At 53.1% G+C, this 7,659-nt stretch overlaps 1 pseudogene; it reads left to right on the top strand.

Moving 5' to 3' along the window:
• The first annotated feature begins 214 nt into the window (after positions 1 to 214).
• LOC138775094 (ATP-binding cassette sub-family C member 9-like) overlaps positions 215 to 7,659 on the top strand; it is a 42,746-nt pseudogene continuing 35,301 nt past the window's right edge.

Here is a 7,659-nt window from a genome sequence, read left to right as displayed (position 1 = left end):
AATAGTGAGTGCAGCTCTGGAGGAGGAGACATGATGTAACAGCAGAATAGTGAGTGCAGCTCTGGAGGATGAGACGTGATGTAACAGCAGAATAGTGAGTGCAGCTCTGGAGGATGAGACATGATGTAACAGTAGAATAGTGAGTGCAGCTCTGGAGGATGAGACAGGATGTAACAGCAGAATAGTGAGTGCAGCTCTGGAGGATGAGACATGGTGTAACAGCAGAATAGTGAGTGCAGCTCTGGAGGATGAGACATGATGTAACAGCAGAATTGTGAGTGCAGCTCTGGAGGTGAGTGGGGGGTATATAACCTGTATTCCTTGTCTTGCAGGGAGACATGAGCCTCTCGTTCTGCGGTAATAACATTTCCACCTCCTACAATGTGAATAACGGGGTGCTGAACAACATCTGCTTCCTGGGACGCCCTGAACCTCGTGCCTCACGTCTTCCTGCTCTTTATAACCTTCCCGATCCTGTTTATTGGTGAGTGTCCTGCTCTGGGCCCCCTATGCTGCGGCCTGCGGGGGGTGAGGGTCATGTGATGGTGTCAGATCCACGACAATCGGTGATTATTGGTGGTTATTTATTATTATGAGTATTATGTTCTGTGTTCGCTGCAGGATGGGGGAGTCAGAGCTCAAAGGTCCAGATTCACCACAACACCTGGCTGCACTTCCCTGGACACAACCTGCGATGGCTCCTGACCTTTGTGCTGCTGTTTGTCCATGTGTGCGAGATCGCAGAGGGCATCGTGTCCGACGCGTGAGTCCAACCCCCCCCCCCCCCTACACACACCTTAGAGGGTCCTATAACCACACACCATACCACATAGTGCATTGTAACAGATTGACGGTCACCTCCAGAGCTGCACTCACTATTCTGCTGTTACACTCTGTCTCATCCTCCAGAGCTGCACTCACTATTCTGCTGTTACACTCTGTCTCATCCTCCAGAGCTGCACTCACTATTCTGCTGTTACATCATGTCTCATCCTCCAGAGCTGCACTCACTATTCTGCTGTTACATCAGGTCTCATCCTCCAGAGCTGCACTCACTATTCTGCTGTTACACTCTGTCTCATCCTCCAGAGCTGCACTCACTATTCTGCTGTTACATCCTCCAGAGCTGCACTCACTATTCTGCTGTTACATCATGTCTCATCCTCCAGAGCTGCACTCACTATACTGCTGTTACATCATGTCTCATCCTCCAGAGCTGCACTCACTATACTGCTGTTACATCATGTGTTATGCTCTGGTCACTGTCCATTTCTCATATGTTGTGCAGGAAGATGACATCGCGGCACCTCCACCTGTACATGCCGGCTATTGTGGGATTTATAGCTGCGACCACGTCGATTATCTATTACCACAACATTGAAACCTCAAACTTCCCAAAATTATTACTAGGTGAGATTTCAGTGAGTGTGTATGTACAGAAAAAGTGTGAAGAGGGTTACTATAGAGTGTCCATACAGTGCAGAACAGCAGTGTAGATGGGTGTGTGTGTGTGTGTGTGTGTATGTGTGTGTGTTTGTGTAGTGTAGTGTAGATTGGTGTGTGTGTTTAGATTGCAGTGTAGATGGGTGTGTGTGTGTAGATGGGTGTGTGTGTGTGTAGATGGGTGTGTGTGTGTGTATATGTGTGTGTGTTTGTGTAGTGTAGTGTAGATTGGTGTGTGTGTGTTTAGATTGCAGTGTAGATGTGTGTGTGTGTAGAGTGCAGTGTAGGGGTGTATATGTGTGTATAGAGTGCCCTGTAGATGGGTGAGTGTGTGTAGATGGGTGTGTGTGTAGAGTGCAGTGTAGGTGTGTGTGTGTGTGTGTGTAGAGTGCAGTGTAGATGTGTGTGTGTGTAGAGTGCAGTGTAGGTGTGTGTGTGTGTGTAGAGTGCAGTGTAGGTGTGTGTGTGTGTAGAGTGCAGTGTAGGTGTGTGTGTGTGTAGAGTGCAGTGTAGATGGGCATGTGTGTAGAGTGCAGTGTAGGTGTGTGTAGGTGTGCGTGTGTGTAGAGTGCAGTGTAGGTGTGTGTGTGTGTTTGTAGAGTGCAGTGTAGGTGTGCATGTGTGTAGAGTGCAGTGTAGGTGTGCATGTGTGTAGAGTGCAGTGTAGATGTGTGTGTGTGTGTAGAGTGCAGTGTAGGTGTGCGTGTGTGTAGAGTGCAGTGTAGGTGTGCGTGTGTGTAGAGTGCAGTGTAGGTGTGTGTGTGTGTAGAGTGCAGTGTAGGTGTGTGTGTGTGTAGAGTGCAGTGTAGATGTGTGTGTGTGTGTTTGTAGAGTGCAGTGTAGGTGTGCATGTGTGTAGAGTGCAGTGTAGATGTGTGTGTGTGTGTGTGTAGAGTGCAGTGTAGATGTGTGTGTGTAGAGTGCAGTGTAGGTGTGTGTGTGTGTAGAGTGCAGTGTAGATGTGTGTGTGTGTGTTTGTAGAGTGCAGTGTAGGTGTGCATGTGTGTAGAGTGCAGTGTAGATGTGTGTGTGTGTGTGTGTGTAGAGTGCAGTGTAGATGTGTGTGTGTAGAGTGCAGTGTAGGTGTGTGTGTGTGTGTAGAGTGCAGTGTAGATGTGTGTGTGTAGAGTGCAGTGTAGGTGTGTGTGTGTGTGTGTAGAGTGCAGTGTAGATGTGTGTGTGTGTGTAGAGTGCAGTGTAGGTGTGCATGTGTGTAGAGTGCAGTGTAGATGTGTGTGTGTGTAGAGTGCAGTGTAGGTGTGTGTAGGTGTGCGTGTGTGTAGAGTGCAGTGTAGGTGTGTGTAGGTGTGCGTGTGTGTAGAGTGCAGTGTAGGTGTGTGTGTGTGTTTGTAGAGTGCAGTGTAGGTGTGCATGTGTGTAGAGTGCAGTGTAGGTGTGCATGTGTGTAGAGTGCAGTGTAGATGTGTGTGTGTGTGTAGAGTGCAGTGTAGGTGTGTGTGTGTGTAGAGTGCAGTGTAGGTGTGTGTGTGTGTAGAGTGCAGTGTAGGTGTGTGTGTGTGTAGAGTGCAGTGTAGATGTGTGTGTGTGTGTTTGTAGAGTGCAGTGTAGGTGTGCATGTGTGTAGAGTGCAGTGTAGATGTGTGTGTGTGTGTGTGTAGAGTGCAGTGTAGATGTGTGTGTGTAGAGTGCAGTGTAGGTGTGTGTGTAGAGTGCAGTGTAGGTGTGTGTGTGTGTGTAGAGTGCAGTGTAGATGTGTGTGTGTGTAGAGTGCAGTGTAGATGTGTGTGTGTGTAGAGTGCAGTGTAGGTGTGTGTGTGTGTAGAGTGCAGTGTAGATGTGTGTGTGTGTGTAGAGTGCAGTGTATGTGTGTGTGTGTGTAGAGTGCAGTGTAGGTGTGTGTGTGTGTGTAGAGTGCAGTGTAGATGTGTGTGTGTGTGTAGAGTGCAGTGTAGGTGTGTGTGTGTGTAGAGTGCAGTGTAGGTGTGCATGTGTGTAGAGTGCAGTGTAGATGTGTGTGTGTGTGTAGAGTGCAGTGTAGATGTGTGTGTGTGTGTAGAGTGCAGTGTAGGTGTGTGTGTGTGTAGAGTGCAGTGTAGGTGTGTGTGTGTGTAGAGTGCAGTGTAGATGTGTGTGTGTGTGTGTGTAGAGTGCAGTGTAGATGTGTGTGTGTGTGTGTAGAGTGCAGTGTAGGTGTGCGTGTGTGTAGAGTGCAGTGTAGGTGTGTGTGTGTGTTTGTAGAGTGCAGTGTAGGTGTGTGTGTGTGTAGAGTGCAGTGTAGATGTGTGTGTGTGTGTGTGTGTGTGTGTGTGTAGAGTGCAGTGTAGGTGTGTGTGTGTGTAGAGTGCAGTGTAGGTGTGTGTGTGTGTGTGTAGAGTGCAGTGTAGGTGTGTGTGTGTGTAGAGTGCAGTGTAGGTGTGTGTGTGTGTGTGTAGAGTGCAGTGTAGATGTGTGTGTGTGTGTAGAGTGCAGTGTAGATGTGTGTGTGTGTGTAGAGTGCAGTGTAGATGTGTGTGTGTTTGTGTGTAGAGTGCAGTGTAGGTGTGCATGTGTGTAGAGTGCAGTGTAGATGTGTGTGTGTGTAGAGTGCAGTGTAGGTGTGTGTGTGTGTGTTTGTAGAGTGCAGTGTAGGTGTGTGTGTGTGTGTGTTTGTAGAGTGCAGTGTAGGTGTGTGTGTGTGTAGAGTGCAGTGTAGGTGTGTGTGTGTAGAGTGCAGTGTAGATGTGTGTGTGTGTAGAGTGCAGTGTAGGTGTGTGTGTGTGTAGAGTGCAGTGTAGGTGTGTGTGTGTGTGTAGAGTGCAGTGTAGGTGTGTGTGTGTGTGTGTGTGTGTAGAGTGCAGTGTAGGTGTGTGTGTGTGTAGAGTGCAGTGTAGGTGTGTGTGTGTAGAGTGCAGTGTAGATGTGTGTGTGTGTGTAGAGTGCAGTGTAGGTGTGTGTGTGTAGAGTGCAGTGTAGATGTGTGTGTGTGTAGAGTGCAGTGTAGATGTGTGTGTGTGTAGAGTGCAGTGTAGGTGTGTGTGTGTGTGTGTAGAGTGCAGTGTAGGTGTGTGTGTGTGTAGAGTGCAGTGTAGGTGTGCATGTGTGTAGAGTGCAGTGTAGATGTGTGTGTGTGTGTAGAGTGCAGTGTAGATGTGTGTGTGTGTTTGTAGAGTGCAGTGTAGGTGTGTGTGTGTGTAGAGTGCAGTGTAGGTGTGCATGTGTGTAGAGTGCAGTGTAGATGTGTGTGTGTGTGTAGAGTGCAGTGTAGATGTGTGTGTGTGTTTGTAGAGTGCAGTGTAGGTGTGTGTGTGTGTAGAGTGCAGTGTAGGTGTGCATGTGTGTAGAGTGCAGTGTAGATGTGTGTGTGTGTGTGTGTGTGTGTAGAGTGCAGTGTAGATGTGTGTGTGTGTGTGTATATATATACCCTAATGTGTAGTTATAACCCTTGTGTGTCTTGCAGCGCTCTTCCTCTATTGGGTCTTGGCATTTATTTCCAAAACCATCAAGCTGGTGAAGTACTGTGAGAACGGTGTGGGGGTGCACCAGCTGCGCTTCTGCATCACCGGGGCCATGGTGGTCCTGTACGGGCTGCTGATGGCGGTGGAGGTCCTGGTCATCTGGCTGCGGGTATGCCAGCGCTCTTCTCCCCCCCTCCCTGGCCGATCACAGCCGTGGAAACATGTTCACCCCCCTCCTCCAGCTGCTCACACCCGCTGCCCGCTGCCCCCCCCCACTGCCAGTCACAGCCGTGGAAACATGTCCCCCCCCCCCCCAGCCGATCACAGCCGCCGCCCCCCCCCCCCCCAGGCCAGTCACAGCTGCTAACACCCCCCCCTCCAGCCGCGCACCACCCGCTCCCAGCCGCCGCCCCCCCCCCCAGCCAGTCACAGCCACCTAACCCCCCCCCCCCGCCCAGCCAGTCACAGCCACCTAACCCCCCCCCCCCCCAGCCAGTCACAGCCGCCCTAACCCCCCCCCCCCCCACCCAGCCGGTCACACCCGCTCCCAGCCGCCGCCCCCCCCCCAGCCACTCCCCCCCCCCAGCCACTCCCCCCCCCCAGCCAGTCACAGCCGCCTAACCCCCCCCACCCAGCCGGTCACACCCGCTCCCAGCCGCCGCCCCCCCCCAGCCACTCCCAGCCGCTCCCCCCCCCCAGCCAGTCACAGCCGCTCCCCCCCCAGCCAGTCACAGCCGCCCTAACCCCCCCCCCCCCCACCCACCCAGCCGGTCACAGCCACTCCCAGCCACTCCCCCCCCAGCCGGTCACAGACACCCCCTCCCAGGCGGTCATAGCTGCTACTTCCTCCTAGCACCCCCACCCCCCCCCACAGCCGGTCACAGCCACTACCACCCCCCACCCCCGCTCCTCTGACCCTCCGTTGTCTTTTTCTTCCAGAAATACGTCTTCTTCACCAGCCCCCAGAAGGTGAAGCCCCCCGAGGATCTCCAGGACTTGGGGGTCCGCTTCCTGCAGCCCTTTGTCAACCTACTCTCCAAAGCCACGTACTGGTGGATGAACCCGCTGATCGTCACCGCGCACAAGAGGCCGATCGACCTGAAGACCATCGGGAAGTTACCCATCGCCATGAGGTCGCTGACCAACTACGTCAGCCTGAGGGGGCCTACGAGGAGCAGAGGGTATATAGGGTATACGGGGGGATGGGGGACACTAATGGAGAACCCCCCAGTCCTTCTCCCCATTCTGCCCTCTCTGGGGTAAATCTACAGTCCCTGCACTGATCGCTCTTAAAGGCCGGCGTCCAGTCCTGTGTGTACAAAGCTTATCATTGTATCACACTGTATCACAGCTGGAGGGCTGTTACAGTTGTATCCAGACTGTCCTCTATGGGGTAGCAGACTGGATTCTATTGTAGCAGATCCTCAGCTGTGGTGTGAGCGGTGGCAGCAGCCTGGCAGGCGCGGGGTTAAGGACGTTATCGCTGCGCACATTCCTATATCTGGCACTCGCTGCATTTTTCCATTGTGAGGTGAGAGGCTGATCTCAGCCGCCGTGTATACAAGTGTCCGGGCGGCCGCCAATCTGTCTGCCCCGCCCCCTGATGACGTCGGGAAGGGGGGGGGGCTGATAATATAGGGGGTCTGCTGGGGGGCTGATAATATAGGGGTCTACTGGGGGGGCTGATAATATAGTGGTCTGCTGGGGGGCTGATAATATAGGGGTCTGCTGGGGGGGCTGATTATATAGGGGTCTGCTGGGGGACTGATAATATAGGGGTCTGCTGGGGGGCTGATAATATAGGGGGTCTGCTGGGGGGGCTGATAATATAGGGGTCTGCTGGGGGGGCTGATTATATAGGGGTCTGCTGGGGGGGCTGATAATATAGGGGTCTGCTGGGGGGCTGATTATATAGGGGTCTGCTGAGGGGGCTGATTATATAGGGGTCTGCTGGGGGGGCTGATAATATAGGGGTCTGCTGGGGGGCTGATAATATAGGGGTCTGCTGGGGGGGATGATTATATAGGGGGTCTGCTGGGGGGGATGATAATATAGGGGTCCTGCTGGGGGGGATGATAATATAGGGGTCTGCTGGGGGGGATGATAATATAGGGGTCTGCTGGGGGGATGATTATATAGGGGTCTGCTGGGGGGATGATAATATAGGGGTCTGCTGGGGGGGATGATAATATAGGGGTCTGCTGGGGGGGATGATAATATAGGGGTCTGCTGGGGGGATGATTATATAGGGGTCTGCTGGGGGGGCTGATTATATAGGGGTCTGCTGGGGGGCTGATAATATAGGGGTCTGCTGAGGGGGCTGATTATATAGGGGTCTGCTGGGGGGGGCTGATTATATAGGGGTCTGCTGGGGGGCTGATAATATAGGGGTCTGCTGGGGGGGATGATTATATAGGGGTCTGCTGGGGGGGCTGATTATATAGGGGTCTGCTGGGGGGGGCTGATTATATAGGGGTCTGCTGGGGGCTGATAATATAGGGGTCTGCTGGGGGGGATGATTATATAGGGGTCTGCTGGGGGGCTGATAATATAGGGGTCTGCTGGGGGCTGATAATATAGGGGTCTGCTGGGGGGCTGATTATATAGGGGTCTGCTGGGGGGCTGATAATACAGGGGTCTGCTGGGGGGGCTGATTATATAGGGGTCTGCTGGTGGGGCTGGATAATACAGGGGTCTGCTGGGGGGGCTGATAATATAGGGGGTGGAGGGGGGGCTGATAATATAGGGGTCTGCTGGGGGGCTGATTATATAGGGGTCTGCTGGGGGGGCTGATTATATAGGGGTCTGCTGGGGGGGCTGA

Source organism: Dendropsophus ebraccatus, unplaced genomic scaffold (assembly GCF_027789765.1).
Source record: "Dendropsophus ebraccatus isolate aDenEbr1 unplaced genomic scaffold, aDenEbr1.pat pat_scaffold_1339_ctg1, whole genome shotgun sequence".
NCBI lineage: Eukaryota > Metazoa > Chordata > Amphibia > Anura > Hylidae > Dendropsophus > Dendropsophus ebraccatus.
This window is presented reverse-complemented; position numbering and strand designations above follow the sequence as displayed.